The sequence below is a fragment of the Solea senegalensis genome, linkage group LG8, assembly GCF_019176455.1.
Source record: "Solea senegalensis isolate Sse05_10M linkage group LG8, IFAPA_SoseM_1, whole genome shotgun sequence".
Lineage (NCBI taxonomy): Eukaryota > Metazoa > Chordata > Actinopteri > Pleuronectiformes > Soleidae > Solea > Solea senegalensis.
Window position 1 is genome coordinate 2,616,857 of NC_058028.1, and position 17,374 is coordinate 2,634,230.

Below are 17,374 nucleotides of genomic sequence, written 5' to 3' on the forward strand. Positions count from 1 at the left end.
TTCTTCATCAGAAGATGGTCTTATTTTGGGGGAGCTTTTTCGCTGCCTGTGTTAACACAATTATCTCCCTCTGCTCTGTGACCTTGAAGGAGACACTTTCATAGCACTTTTTTATTTTCATTACGGTTTACCAATCCAATTACTATGTGTGGTCTGCCATAATCTATGATATGTGTCTGCATCGTCTCCGTCCATTCATAGATGACTTCCAGAAGTAGCTGCACACACAGACACACGCACACACACACTGTCATCCTACACAACATAATGAGTACTCAAGTGCTGCTCTGCCTCTCCGCTCTGCCCCTGGCTCTGTCTGAAATGGTGCATTCCCTCCTATTGATCCTCTTCCTGCTGGAGTCACAGGCAGGCTTATCCGGCTCGTCGTCCCAGCTTGTCTGTCCTCTGAATGGACACACAGAGAGCGCTGTGTGCATGTGCCAGGCTTGGCGGTTCTGTGTAGTCCCAGGCAGCTTGTCGCTGAGTGGTCATTGTGGCTCCCCTCCCCTCCCTCCCGCCCCGTCTCCCTCTTTTGCCTCTTTGTTCTTACAGTAATAATTACAGATGCATGAAATTCTGCCCAGTTTTCACAGCACTGGTGTGTATTATATTCTGCTCAACCACAATGCCTCTCTGTCTCCACTAGCAAAATAGGGTGATGGTATCACTATTTAATTATCAGTAAATAAACCATCAATATTTATGTTGCGTTTGTTCTGGGTTTGTTTTAGACAGGATGCCTCAAACTTGCAATTGATTTTATGTGGCCCACCACTTAAAGCAAGACATTACAGGGTTTTGACCCTAATTTAAACGCTTCAGAGTCATTGTGATGGTTAAATGTCTTGTTGCGGGGAGATTGGGGTTGGTCTCCACTGCCCCCTTCTGTCTGTTTGTGGAATACCAGCCTTAAAAAAATCAGGGCCGCCGACCTAGAGTCAAGAGTCTGCAGGATCACGTGGTCTTGTATATTGCTTCACGGCACTACATTTACATTTAAGCATTTAGCATTTAGATGCTTTTATCCAAAGTGACCTACTAAAGAAGAATAAGCTACATAGAAGAAGTCTTGGAAAGAACTCCTCTAGATAGGAACAGTGGACTGACAGAGGGTGGGAGTGCCGAGGTGTCTTCCAAGTGCAGATGGAGATGGTGCAGGGGAGGGGGTAAGTGCTACGACAGAAGATTCTCTTGGATGATGCTCTGTAGTGCTCGGTATGTCTTTCCACCAGCGTGGAACAACACACAAAAAGAGTCTGGATAGCCTCGTGCAGGGTGTTGGCACCGCCAAACCACAATCCTTTGATGACGGAGTAGTCGAGGGGTAACGTAAGCTTTTAGGAGCGCATTTAAGTAGATGGGAGCAGACCCGTGAAGCACTTTGTAGGCTAGCATCAGTGATTTGAATTTGATGCAGGCGGCTAATGGTAGCCAGTGGAACTCAATGAACAGAGGGGTGACATGTGCCCTTTCTTGCCCAGGTGCATCTAAGTGCAGAAGGAGAGGAGGGGGTAAGGTATGTGCTAGGACAGAAAATGCTCTTGGAAGAGCTGGGTCTCTCAAGAGCTTCTTGAGGATGGACAGGTACGCCCCCTGTTGTGGTAGCACTCGGCAGGTCATTCCACGAGTGTGGAACGACACATGAAAAGAGTCTGGATTGTCTTGGTGTTGGCCTCCTTTGATGAACGGAGTAGTCGATGGGTAACATAAGCCTTTCGGAGAGCATTTAAGTAGGTAGGAGCAGACCCATGGAGCATTTTGAGGGCTGGCAATCAGTGATTTGAATTTGATGCAGGCGGCTAAGAGTAGCCAGTGGAGCTCAATGAACAGAGGGGTGACATGTGACCCTTTTAGGCTGATTGAAGACCAGGCAGCCAGGCGCACTGCTGAGGTGTGTTTTTACAACAGTGAGGATAAAGAGGTAGATGTGGCGAGCTCCGTAGATAAAAAGACACCAGACTTGCAAAGTTCTGCTTTAACACAGGTGTTACAAGTTTGTTAAATGTCAATTGAAGTTGGCAAAGTTGCACCAACTGATTTAAAAAGTCTTCAAGAATGTTCTTTGGCTTAAATGCTCTGTTATATGTTTTAATTTTAGGCCTATGTTTTACAGAAGAAAGTAGTTTTGTTGCATGGTAACTTCAGTTAGCTCAGTAGGTCATTTGTGTTTGAGAGTGATAGTGAAAAGTGATATATCGATAGACTGCAGCATACATAGTGAAGCCACTGACGAACCACAGTAAGTGATTAATCAAGAATGTGAGGGTATATGTTTGTAAGTGTCTGTGGTGATTCATTGTGTTCTCAAAGGGGTTCACTCATTGTTAATGGACACACACAGACTCTCTGTTATTGTATGTTGTTGCTGTCACACAGGAGGAAGAAAAAAAAGTTTACTGAATAATTCTCCATTCCACTGATTTATGCGTGTCCTTTTTTTAGACACAGGGACAGACTGTTCTCTCTCAGTCCTCACTCACGCTCACTTAGTTGTTTGATGTTTCAAGGACCCGTGGAAACCCTGGCCTATGACAAAGCAAACATGTTTATATTTGTACATGACACAGTTTGTTTAAATTATCCAAAAAACTGGAAATGTTCGGCCCCTTTGCGACCCTAGATTCCACTTTTGCTGTGTGTCCTGTCCAATAAAGGACAAAAAAAACCCACAAAACCTGTGATAAAAATTACCCTTATGATTTGAGCCACATTTTGCAGCCCTAGCTAACTGATGTGGCATAATTGTTATTTTTCGGCGTTACCCACCAATTAACTTTCCCGGATTATGTGTATTATTTCGGTTATCTTTTGGGGCAGAAGCCTGTGTTTTAGTTGTCCCAAATCAAAACATAGTGTCTGCATCTTCTTCATCTGGCCTCGTTTTCCCGCCGACTAAATACCGGCTCATTATAGGGTCACGCAGCAGGGCATGATGGGCCGCAGACGCTCGTCTCTCCGCCTCCCTGGGCTTTTGTCGTGCGGTCTTGCAGCTGAGGCAGATGCTGAAGTGCACTTGCGTTAAATTGCCTGAACGAGGGTGAATTTGGTCGCGCTGAAGTGGAGTGGACCGAAGCTCATTGAGTCGCAGCTTATCTTCCACTAATAGAGTAAGAGTGATGCTGCTCAGAGAGGCACACACACCCATCAGACAGTCCATTTCTACCTTCATTTTGTGTTGTGATGTTATTTAAGAAATCATTTACAAAAGTGGAGCTGTTTGGCGACAGAATAGTCACATATTGTGCTCGTGTTTTTATGTGTGAGTCACACGTAAAACTGCGTTTCAAACTGAAAAAGTCTGGTAATACAACACCGACTCTGTGACGTTTGTTGAAGATGTTCGCCCTCGGGGAGAAGAACCACAATTAAAGTCTCAGAATGTGACAAATCTCCCAAGATAAGATGACAATTATTCTACAGAGAGCGACTGTGTTTCCTCCTGAACTCGACACAGTTACTGTGCTTAGACACGTTCTTTGTGCTGGGATTTTTTAATTGCTAATTTCAGCAGTTAAGCAGCCGCTGATAAATTTGTAAGTTGTCATTGAAATGTGAGAAATATTGGGGTTACCTCAGACAGAAAATAGAATAATAATCGAAAACATTTGTTCTTTTCAGCTTCTTAAAGCGGAACTATGCAGGATCTTTACCCTAATTTAACAGCTTCAGAGTCATTGTGATAGTTAAATGTCTTGTTTTTGGGAGATAGGGTTGTCTCCACTGCCCCCTACTGTCTGTTAGTGGAAATCCAGCCTCGCAAGATCAGGACCGTGGATCCAGAGTCCTCAGAATCAGGAGGTCTCACTAATTGTTTCATGCCACTACACGTTCATCATGGCAGAGCTGGCGAAAAGAAGCAGAGAAAACCGCTGTCGGAGGAAACTTGTTTTTTATACTCCCAATCGTGTTCTTTGCACTCCCAAACCTGTTTTTTTTGTGCTCCCAAACTTGTTCTTTATGCTCCAAAACGTGGTCTTTGTCCTCCCAAACTTGTTTATTGCGTTCTTTGTGCTCCCAATTTTGTTTTTTGTGCTCCCAAACTTGTTCTTTGTTCTCCCATACTTGTTCTTTGCGCTCCCAAACTTGTTCTTTGTTCTCCAAAACTTGGTCTTTGTGCTCCCTGGCTTTTTATCTGCAATTCTGACCATTAGCCTAAGGAAGCTAATTGGCTACTGAGTATTGGAGCGACAGCTCAATGGACCGATAGTAGTCACAGGTTGGAACTTGTATTATTTCAAAGATAATCTGACAAACAATACTTACAATTATTACAATTACAATTATTTTAAGTTCCCTTGTCGAAAGTCGTGGGGAAATCTTGGGGAATCGCATTCCATGGCGAGAATTGGGTAACACAGGAACATGGAAAATAGATGTTTACCAGCATGGACATGGACATGACTCCACGGCTCCTGTTCGCCAGCCCTGTTAAAACAAATGCAGTGAACAACAGTGCAACAGTGAGGATAAAGAGGTAGATGAGAGATGGATGTTTACGGTGGTGTTGTAAAAATATGTAGCTCTGAAACTGGGGAGCTCCGTTGAGACAAAGAGGTGAAAACGCGACCAGACTTTCAAAGTCCCTTTTTAAACCGGAGAATGTGTCTGCTGTATTTTTACTGTTATATGTTGACCTTTTGGATTTCTTTGGACTGTTAGTCAGATTGAATTATGAAGCCAAGTGAAAAGTCACCCTCAGCTTCCCCGACAGTAAAAAGGTTGTATTCAGACTGCTGGTTTTGACCAAAGAGAATTTAAGGATACACAGATATTTCGTATTTTGTAAAGATAAGTATTATTATCTTTAAATGACTAATCGTCTACATAACCAAAAAAAATGTGGTGCTGAATTATTTATTAATCGACCATTTAGTGCAAGTTACACAAGGGACAATGGTGGTTGAGTGGTAGAGTGAGTCGTCTGTCAACTGGAAGGTCGAAGGTTCAATTCCCAGCTCCATTAGTCTACACATGTTCTGGGCGAAACACTTAACCTCGAGTTGTCCCTGACAGCTGTGCTGACGGCAGCGTGTGAATGGGTTTAAACAATGTGTGACAGAAACAAATACATACAGACTGTTATATTTTTGTTCTTAGAAACTTGATAAAATGTAGATTAGAGAAGACTGATCATTCGTGTTGTTCAATATTCGTTAAAATAATTTCCCTGATAAGTTTTCTTTTGCCAGATGGAGGAAAAAGAAAAAAGAAAACTGGCAAAATATATGGGGCCGAAAAAAAGCATCAAAAATCAATAACGGCCAAAAAAAATTCATATACTAATCATGACGTGTGCGGCTCCTCTCATTGATTGTGATGAATATTAATCATAACCTCTTGTTGTGTAAACTCTAAGCTCTTGGCAGGTGACCATGACCACCTGTTCCCAGCAGGAAAACCATGTTCAGCAGCAGAGGAACGTCTATATTTAGCAAATTTAATGTAACAGAAGATGAAGATGTACTGATTTATTTGTTGTGACATCGCATCCGACGGATTAACCATGAAACAAATGAGGCAGATGTGCTGTTAACAGTAAAAATAGAAGAGTGTTACTCGTGACTCAATTCATAGCCGGGGTTTGTGGAGGTTGCTCCGACTTTTTGGGAATCCAACCTTAACTGGGAATTTCCGACTTTCTGACGACAACTGGAACACTTGAACTCCTTGGGACTTTCTATGTGACTCTTATTGAAGTAATTATTTTTCACAAAAATGCCTTTCTGGCCTGGTTTAATGATACTTGTTTTTTCACTCATCGCAATAATATCGTAAATTGTAATTTTGGTAAATTAATCGTCAATTCTTTTGAAAAACGATTAATTGTTTTTTTTCTCAATTATTAAAACAAGTTTCTTGGATTTTTCAGCTTCTTAAATGTGAATATTTCCTGGTTTCTTTGCTCCATCTAACAAAAATATCATGAAAACTGAATTAATTTTGGTTAGAGGACAAAAACATCACTGATCAACACTTTTCAAAATTTTCTGACATTTTACAGACCAAGAAAAACCAAAACACATATCAATTCATCAAGGAAATAATCTACATATTAATTAGATTAATCTAATATGAATATCGTCATATTATGCCTTAACCCAAGCCATTATTCACTTCACTTTCTGTGTGGGATTATCTATTCTGCCAGTGTAAAACACACACATTAGTCACAGTCAGTTCAATCTCAGTTTAACTCTCTGTAATTCAAGATTAAAGAGAATCTCATCTGTCCTTCAAATTAAAGTGACTCTGAGAATAAACATGAAAACAAGTTCATAAAAATTATATTAGGGCTGCAACAATTACCCAATTCATCAATTACTAGAATTATTATATACTATAGATTAATTCACTATTTTTTGTCAATTAAAACAAGTTTCTCAGATTTTTTGGCTTCTTAAATGTAAATATTTTCTGGTTTATTTGCTCCATTAAACACAAAAATATATTAAAAAATAAATGTTGGGTTTGTGGAAAAAAAACAAGACATTTGAATCACTGATGTAGATTTTGACCCAAAAAATGTAATTAATAATCAAGATACACAAGGACTGAATAGCTTTGATATATTTGAATATTTATTACAATTATCTATTGAGTTTTAGGGACAAAGAGTCGTGTTTTCTCCTGCATGTTTTTCCCCATGGAAAATAAATGTTAAAAAGGTGCAAAGACAGAAAACGTGTGAAGTTATTTCTATAAAACAAAAACTAAAAAAACAACAGGCTGTTGTTGTTTCTGCCGAGTGAATCCAAAACATCCAGCTAATAAGAGATGGCAACTTTTGAAAAAAACCTCATCAATGTTAACAGTCGCTCCTCTGAGGCTGCACCCTGAGAGCCAATCACAGAGCAGCATGAGAGAGAGAGTAAAAGAAAGAGAGAGAGAGAGCAGTGATGTCAAAATGTGGGGAGATGGGAAACACGTTTCCATAGCAACTAGTAGAAGTGAGTCTAACTGTGGTTGAGAGACATGAGCGGCAAGCAAATACTCACTTGTTCCTTAAAACTAATAAGAAGTGAATACTCTCTCTCTCTCTCTGTGTCTCTCTCCCTCTCTCTGTGGGTGTGTAATGTCACTTTTAAACGCTCTCTTTGAATGGCTGGGTTTGTTCTGAGTTAAACAGTGAAGAAAAACCCTGTTAATGTGTTCACTGTGAATGAGTGAGTGAGTATTAAAAACACTAAATGGTCTTGGCTGTGAGCTGCAGAATCCCGATGAGAGCTATAACGAATAGATTGAGATGGTAACAGTTATAAGCCGGTAAAGTTCTATACAGATCCACAAAGTTCTTCTGGATCAAGTGAATTTAAAAGTAAACATTTCAGGTGGTGGTTTGTAACAAGATCTGTGACCTTGTTGATACATAGGTTGGTCCATAACATGTGAATAAATGAAAATGCCCTCAAATGTCTTGTTAATATTTGTCACACCGAGAGCTGAATGATGTGGCCCAAAAAAAACGTATCATGCTCAAACGTGGTTTGGTTTCTTCAGTTAACTGTGTTTCACAAGATTTCACAAATCAGTAAAACATTCATAGGAGTTATGCCTTATAGGGATAGGAATCACAGGTTATACCTTAATGATACGATACGTGATACATGGTCCACGATACCAATAATATCGCGATATAACGATTCTGTCATAATCAATACATTGCGTGCAGGATTTCTCTTTTTATTCACATAAAGAAAGGTCAAAGGTCATAAAGTTATTTTTGTTTTACGTCAACCTGATAACTATAAATAAACTGTTTAATGATATAAAATAATACAAAAATAATGTCTTAACACTGCAGTGACATTATATACAGCATTTTTAATAAAAGTAATGTATAAACAAAATATTGACGACATCGAACAGATCATAAAACAAAAAAAATTTAAATTATATTAAAACACAAATTAATTAATAATAATAAACCAATGCTGATTGCTGAAAAATGGCAAACATTTGTCAGGTTAGATTCATTTTGCATTATAAATACACTGTTATTTTCCATATTAGCACAGACACTTTTATTTTGAAATTCTGTGAAATATCTATCATTGCGATATAATGATGGAATTTCGTGATATAATCTTAAACTCAGTCTTTTTGGTGGTTTTGTGTGTCTGCACAATACACTAACACTTTCTCAATGTCAAGTACATGTTGAATCTGTGTTTTATTGTTATTGTACATTATATTGTGATATATATTTTTATATAGAAACCAAACATTCAAATTTCTGTCACAGAGAAGCAACAAAAGCCCAAGGAAATATTAGCATTTAAGCAGCAGAACAAGCTGAAATGAGACAAATTGTTTTTATTTAAAAACAACAACAACAGCACAAACACTCATCGCGTCCTCCCCAATCATTCGTCTAATTTACATTCTACATTTCGTCGTTTAGCAGAAGCTTTCATCCAGAGGGGGAGTCACATAAAGTCGAAGCTCGGTGCTAAAAACCCGCTCAATAAGACAAAGTGTCGTCGTGGATCACGTAGAGCAGTGGAAGTGCACACTTAAGTGTTGGTTAAGCGTGTTTGTGTGTGAGGGGAGGAACAAGCTCTGGACACGGACGCAGAGTCTTTAAGAGACACTTGAAGATGAAGACGGACGACTCTGCTCTAAGACTGCGAGCTAACAACGTCTCTATAATCCACTGTAATCAAAGTGTCCGTGTGTGTGTGTGTGTGCTGTGGAGTCTCTGCTCTGTCGGACATTGTGTTTCTATTTGACAATGACACCTTTAAGAACTCTACTCTTTAAATACGCCACTAGTTATTGGACAATAGCTGATAATATCGCTCATTATGATGAAAAACCACAGTGAGTTAAAATAGTAGTGAATTTCTATCATTGTGATCATCGTGAACAGAGAAGAACGTTAATACTGTATGTGCCACTAGGGGGAGACACATCTTTTATCGTGACTTATTATAATCTTATTAAATTATAAATTTTTCACAAAAAAATATGGATCCTATCTACGATGTATCTGGCCTGTTGTTTTTTTTGTCATAGCGATAATATCATGTATCACAATTTTTTTGGTTAATAAAAATATTTATATCATATCAAGTCTATACACCACTTAATGAACATAAGTTTAAAAATAATTTAGATACTGAAATCTTCAATTTAAGTCATTTCATAAAAACTTAAAAAATAAATCCCTGGATCCCTGAGGAACGCCTTCACTAACTCACAACCTGTGTTTGACTAATAAGAACATTTCAAAAACAAGTTTACTGTTCCACTGGCATTCAAGCATTTTAAAATAATGAAAAAATAAAATAAAATAAAATAAATAAACAAACGAAGGAAAAAAGTTGCAGCCTGACTGCAAATATTCTACAATAAAGCTTTGATGGAAAATAGCTTTTCTCTTGGATTCATGGATGTTTTTGTAGGGCTTTTACTTTGAAATAAGAACAGGAGGTGTTGTTTGTAACTATATTATGTCATACATATAGAGAGGGAGACATCAAAACTGTGACGAAAGATCATTTTCTCTGTCCATTTTTTGGTAAAACCCATGCGCTGTGGCTCTCACTGTTGTGGGACTACTGTTACTAATGAATTAGGAAATGCTGGATGTTCTGCTCCTGTGATAGAAAGACAATTTCCCCACCGTGCTGTGTCTACTTCAAACTAGAGCTGCAACTATCAAGTGTTTCCATAATTAATTTCATTTATCGAGTACTTGTTTGGTCCATAAAATGTCAGTAAATGTTGAAAATTGTGGATCAGTGTTTGTCAAAAACCTCCAACGTCTTGTTTTTGTCCACAAACAAAAAATGATTCAGTTCTAATGATTTATTTGTTATGTGGAGCAAAAGAAACCGGAAAATATTCAACATTTAAGAAAAAGAAAAATCACAGAAAGGACAGTGTAGATGGCAGATGATTGTTTATCTTGGATTACAGATGGTTAAACTGAGATTGAACTGACTGTGACTAAGTTAAATTTGCGTGTTTTGCGCAGAATAGATAATCCCACACAGGCGTAATATGATGATATCCAAATTAGATGAATCTAATTAATACTGTATGTAGATTATTTTCTTGATTCATTGACTTGTTTTTTTTGCTCCAGAAAATGTCGAAAAATGTTTCTCAGATGTCCACAAACTGAAACAAAAGGTTTCTTTGTTTTTATGGAGCATAGGAACAAGAAAATATTTACATTTCAGTAGCTGAAAAATTACAGAAACTGGATTTTATTATTGAAAATTAATTATCAGGCATTATTTTAAGTAATTGATTAAGACATAAAAAAAGGTCCTTCACTGATAAAGCTGGCGTTGAAGCTTCAAAATATCGACTAAAATTCTCTTTTAAATTGTACAAGAAAATTTCATGCTGCGCCTAGAAACTGAAATTCGATGATGAAAATAATCGTTAGTTGAAGTTAGTAGTTTGTATTTGCGAGATTTCAGAAAAGACAGATGGACAGTTTTTGAGCTAAAACTTCATAATGATGTATTGGTATGATTTGATGATTGGTTAAAAAGTAAAAGATGCAAACACACACACACACACACACTCACTTCAATGAAGCTGCTCTTACTCTGTTGCTCGTAAAATCACATGCAGGTTGGCAATTTAGGATTTTTTTTATAACTGATTAATTGTTTAGTCCTCAAAATCTGGAAATAATATCTTGTTTTTGTCCACAAACCAAAATTCACCAGTTTGAATGATTTCTTTGTTTTTATGGAGCAAAGAAACCAGAAAATATTCAACATTAAATAAGCTGAAAAATCACAGAAACTTGGTTTTAATTGACTTTAGTCGATGGTTATTGTCGTAACCAATTCATTGGGTCATTAATTTGGCCATAATTTAATTTTTATGAGCTTGTAATAGTCTTGATTCTCAATGCAACTTTAATTTCAACCTTTAATTCTCTTGTATATCTTGGATTACAGGCAGTAAATTCCGAGCCTGAACCCAGCGCCACAGATGTCATATTGTAATGTGACGATATCCAAATTGGATGAATTCATCTGTGGAATATTCTATCGATTAGTTGATTTTTTCTTGGGGGGGGTTCTGCTGTCAGAAAATGTTGAAAATTATTTCATGATTTCTTTGTTACATAGAGCAAAGAAACCAGAAAATATTCCACATTAAAGAAGCTGAAAAATCACCTTTAAGTTTCTAAAAAATAGTAATTGATTAATTGGTTCATTGTTGCAGCCCTGATATCATTTTCATGAACTTGTTTTAGTCTTGATTCTCAGTGCCACTGTAATTTGAAGGACAGATGGGGTTATTTTGTTAATCTTGTATTACAGAGAGTTAAACTGAGATTGAACGGACTGTGATGTGTTTTACTCTGGGTTAAGGTTTGGGTGAATATGTTGATTATTGTCTTGATGAATTGATATGTTTTTGTTTTTTCTTGCTAGTTGAAAGAAGTTGATAGATGTTTCCCAAAAACCTGTAAATAACGATATTCTTGAATGTCTTTTGTCCTCAAACTAAAATGATTCAGTTTTAATGATTTCATTGTTTTTATGGCGCAAAGAAACCAGAAAATATTCACATTTAAGAAGCTGAAAAATCACAGGAACTTTGTTCTAATTGATGAAAAAATTGTGAATCAATCTAAAATAATTCATGTCGTAATTGATGAATTGGGTCATTGTTGCAGCCCTAAAGTCGTTTTTATGAGCTTGTTTTTGCGTTGATTCTCGGCTCCAGCTGTCGTGAACCTTTAATTTGAAGGACGGATCACATTTTTATGTTGTTTATGTTTAATTACAGGCAGTTAGGCTGAGATTTAACTGTGACTGTCAGTTTGGCAGAGTTCACGTGTGTGTGTGTGTGTGTGTGTGTGTGTGTGTGTGTTTTATGCAGGCAGAATAGATAATGAGCATAATCCCACACAGGAAGTGAAGCGAGTCATGGCTCGGGTTAAGGCTTTACTACAACATCCAGAGACTCTGCAGCAGCAGCACCGGAGGTGTCGTTCTCAGATAACCACAGAGGCTTCAGCAGTGAGGCCACGGCCTGCACATGCACACACACAAAAACACACACACACACACACACTGTCCTTAATCACATTTTTATCAGTTCTTTCTGAACGTCGTTGTGTGTAAGTCGGTGTTTTCCTGTAGGGGAAAACATGAAGTCATGAAGAGATGCAGTCCAGGTTCGAGGTGATGTGAGGCTATTTAAAGCTGCAGCTGCTGCTGCTGCCACTGCTGCTGCTCATCACTGTAGCTTAAGGACATCAATGCACATCACGTTCATTCATGGAGTCGCTCTACATTGCTGAAGAAATCCCCAATATCACAACATCTCCCTTAAACAGAATGTGAGGCTGCAACGATGATTTTGATCTATGGATTAATCAAATATTTCCAATTCATTGGTTTTAAGTGTTTTTGTTTCTGTGGTTTTTTCGCTTCATAAATGTTGAATATTTCCGGGTTTCTTTTCAATTTTTTTTTGATATTTTCCTCTGAGCTCATTAAAAGTTATATATATTAAAGCAAAAGTTTAAACATTTGCTATAGTGCTGTTATAAGCGTTTGCTAACTCTTAACTATTCATTAATGTTATTCTGTTGAAATTCAGTTATTAATTCATATATAATTCAAGCGTCTATAAAGTTACTGTTAATGTAGGTAATCTGTTCATAAACCTTAAGTCACTGTAGTTAGATATGTGTTTCCTTTAAGTTAAGTGTTACTTTATATATGTATAATAGCAGTGAAAAAAGACCTACTTAACTGTAAAGTGTAACTCAAGCATATTTGACCTGTGACCCTTATTGTAAAACATGCGTCACTTAACTATGAATTCTGCTTATTTAATATCATAATATCAGCTCTGCAGCTGCCTTTAAAAGCAGAAAAAGACGTCGTATTGTGCAGATATCTTGTCTCACATCATGCTATTGATATAATGCTGGTACTTTTTACGTCTAGAAAGACTTAAGTAGACTAAAATGTGAAGGACGCAGTCACATTTTGTCCTAAATAAACAGAACAATGATTCATGCGGTATTTTTGTGTGAATTAACTGAGATATGTGACGATCAGCAGCAGTGAGGTGTTGTCGATGACCAACAGAGACATGAATTATTGACAGTACAGTCTGTCTCTTCACGTCACGGTCGGCTCAATCCAAACATGGTGACATTGCTCAGGGCTGCAGTAGATGAACAAATGAGAGCCACGCTTGTCATGTTGCATTCAAACGAGTTTCATTTACTGATGCCGTTTTCTTGCATTTGCGGTGAAATCTTGGCCATGCGGCGTTACCCGCTCATCGTCTTCTGTCGTTTGAGTTTATTTCAGCCTGAACACATGGTGCGTTTGACAAAAATCAGGTCTTCATTCTTTATGCATTTGCTCGGCAGATGGTGGCTCCAAACTCGCGTCCAAGAATGGAAACGTATTGAAGGCAGAGATTTATAAAATGCACGTTATTTCCCCCCCCTCGATATGTCTTTGTTGACTTGTGAGGCTGCTGAGATGTTTTCCTCTTCCAAGTCAAGTCTCTGGTTGAAATGAACGTTCTCTTGTTCCATCTGCTCTGTCCCCAACTCTGAGTTGTTAGATCTTATGAATTCAACCGTCATCCATTCATTACTGTGTTAAAATTGGGGAGAATAATCGATACAGACAGTGTTAATGACAAAAATCCCATTTCATTTTTGACACGTCTAGTACAAATTGAAGCATTCTTTATATTGCTATGATTAACGCGCTCAGATGAGTTTGTTCTTTTACGAAACATGTAAATTGCCAAGATGGACATCAAAATTCAAAATGGCCAACTTCCTGTTGAGTTGAGGCTATGGCTGCAATAGACTTTTTTGTTTGTCTTGGGCTGTAGCACAATGTTTATGGAATTTGGTGCAACTCAGTTCCGGTTTTCTCCACCCAGGTTTCATCTTAGGGGGCACGACTGAGCCATTTTGCACCACTTTTACGTATTTCGTTAACCTTGGTACCTCAAAAATGTGATCTTTTGGAGAAAAAAAGAATGTTCCAGGAACTCGGCACACTATAGTTACCATAGTGATAGTGAGTTGAGCTAAATGCTAACATGAATCTTGGGTGAAATAAAAGGACCGAAAAAAAGTCCTAAATTGTACAGAATTTCTTGAAATGGTTTAAAAAAACATTCCCCTTAAAAATACAGAGGTGAAATACTAAAAGATGTCTCAGAGGTCATTCAATCTCCAGATTATAATTCATAACCTCATGTGTTATCAGTAAATTGGAGCTGTGTCCTTACAGCTGTAAGTCACCATAGCAGCTGCTGCCTCCTCCCATGTTAATGATTCTTTGCCATATGGTGCACGTAGAGCGAAACCCTCTCGCAACTTCCCAGCCGAGGCTTTTGTTTTCAGCACTTGACTTGATTTTTATGGCCCTCAACTGAGTAGATTGTCTTCGCGCCGTTGCTAAGGATTCTTCAGTTGGCGATAAAAGATGATGCCAGTTGTTGGGACCAGTCTGTGGAATAATTGAGCGTAATTGTCTGCTCGTTATTACTCTTTTCCATATCCAAACCGTGTCCATGTGACATGAGTCGTCACATTTACGGCTCTGTGTTTGTCTTGGCTGACTGTCTTGGCAACTTTATTCTTGAAAGATTACGACTTTATTCTCATAATATTACGACTTTATTCTTGAAAGATTACTACTTTATTCTCATGATGTTACGACTTTATTCTCAAAAGATTGCGACTTTATTCTCATAATATTACGACTTTATTCTTGAAAGATTACGACTTTATTCTCATGATGTTACGACTTTATTCTTGAAGGATTACAAAATTATTCTAATAAAATTACAACTTTATTCCTGAAAGATAACGACTTTTTTCTTGAAAGATTACGACATAATTATCATAATATTCCGACTTTATTCTTGAAAGATTACTACTTTATTCTCATGATGTACAACTTTATTCTCGAAAGATTACGACTTTATTCTCATAATATTACAACATTATTCTTGAAGGATTACACATTATTCTAATAAAATTACAACTTTATTCTTCAAAGATTACGACTTTATTCTTCAAAGATTACGACTTTATTCTTCAAAGATTACAACTTTATTCTTCAAAGATTACGACCTTATTTTTGAAAGATTTTGACTTTATTCTCAAAAGATTACGACTTTATTCTCGAAAGATTGCGACTTTATTTTCATAATGTTACGACTTTATTCTGATAATATCACAACTTTATTCTTGAAAGATTACGACTTTATTTTCATAATGTTACGACTTTATTCTTGAGAGATTATGACTTTATTCTTCAAAGATTACAACTTTATTCTTCAAAGATTACAACCTTATTTTTGAAAGATTTTGACTTTATTCTCAGAAGATTACGACTTTATTCTCGAAAGATTGCAACTTTATTTTCATAATGTTACGACTTTATTCTGATAATATCACGACTTTATTCTTGAAAGATTACGACTTTATTTTCATAATGTTACGACTTTGTTCTCATAATATTACTACTTTTTTATTAAAAGATTGCGACTCTATTTTCATCATGTTAAGACTTTATTTTAATAATAAAAAGACTTTATTCTGGAAAGATTAAAAAAATAAAATAATTCTGTAGTTTGGTAATACTCTGTGGTAATACTTTGTATAATGACCTTCACATAATGAAACGAGTGCTTGTTATATTTCCTCGATGTTTTCAAACGTAAACAGAATGAATGTTCTGTTTACGTCTGGAGGTTTAGACAGAGTATTATTATGACTGAATTCAGTTCTGTAACAGACTGCGTTAAGTACTGCTGTTAGTGTGCAGCAGCAGCAGCAGCATATACATACATATTATTATTATTATCATAAAACACATGAATAAGTTCCTCAGATAAAATGCTATTGTGTGCATATTTTCCCGTGTTTCTCCATGACTCTGCAGACTCTGTGCTCTGAGCTCTTGAGTTCACAGTAAATCCTGCTCCAGTCGCTCACGCCTGACTCCACACTTTCTCTCTGTCTCTGACTCGTGTGAAGAAAAGCTCGTCTTTACTGTGGCTTTTGTTGTTTCACCTTCATCAGGTGCAGCGTTATTATAACGAGAGAACGACATTAGTGCTGGACCTTTTTCATCTTCTCAGCTCTTTGTTGTTTTGTGCCACTTCTTTTTCTTTCTTTCTTTCTTTTCTTGTCTCTTTGAAGTTTTCCCTGCTTTGTGAAGCAGTGAATGTGATAATGGGCCGAACAAATGAACTTCACTTCACTTAAAAACAATCCTCATCGTGTGTCTGCTGCAAATGAGTTGTGCGCTTCGCCTAAGTGGAAACAAACCTTCCTCATTTCCTCGGCACAATTAGAACACAATTGTTATCCACAGAATTAACATAAGATTAACATAATACTGTGATAGGATAAGGGTTAGTTCTGACACGGGGAAGTGGCACTAAATTACCAAAAAGAAGTTTAATGTACTTCTTTTATTTGATTCTGATTAAATCTTTCCAGTACCAGGAAGCATGTGTTGTTATTATTTTTTATTATTATTAGAGCTGCTTATTTTGGTTGTCAAGAAATCAGCTAATTATTTTTCAATCAGCCACAATTATTTCTGTTTATTCAGAGTAAACACTTGTAAATTTATTGACACAAACAAAAAAGAGGACAAAGATCTACTGCTGATAGATCTACTATGATATTTAAATCACGGTACTATATAATCATGATTTTTAAATCCCAATACGATATTATCACAATATTGCAAAAATACTCACTATTAGCAAAATCGTTGATTGCGATAACCTCACCCAACATCTTTAGTAGGAGTAAGCACCCTCTAGTGGACTGGAATGTAAATAATTTTTTTACTCCTTAAAGTTAAAAAATTATACTGGGTTTCTTGAAAGCAACGCAAATATTGTAATATTTCACAGTATTGTTCTTTTAAGAAACGGGAAAAAACACACATATGTATGTGTATATATATACATATATATATATATATAAATATGTATATATATATATATATATATATATATGTATATGTATAAATTTACATATGTCCATCCTGTGCGTCAAGTGTTTCCACTTAAAAGAAAACAAAAGCCTCTTAATTAAAAATCTGATGACATTTTTGGTTGAAAGTAAATCAAATTCACAGTTCCAGGGTTCATATCACTAAAAGTGTGTGAGGAATGTTTTTCAAATGTGACAAGAACAAATCAATCATTTTTCTCCACTTCGTGTGCTGCTGCTGCTATTAGAGAAAACATGCTGCATGTTCTCTGCAAGTGTGGATCAACAACTCTTTATGAACACGCACACACACACACAGATTTTCTTCATTTTCATTCAGTCTCACTTATTAGTCAACTACAGGAGCTCATTGACTTCCTCTCT

General features: G+C 36.9%; 1 protein-coding gene across 1 annotated transcript in view; it reads left to right on the forward strand.

The window, feature by feature from the left end:
* The window catches only part of LOC122773512 (neural cell adhesion molecule 1-like), a 95,618-nt gene that overhangs the window by 35,184 nt on the left and 43,060 nt on the right, over window positions 1-17,374 (forward strand). The window lies entirely within an intron of this gene.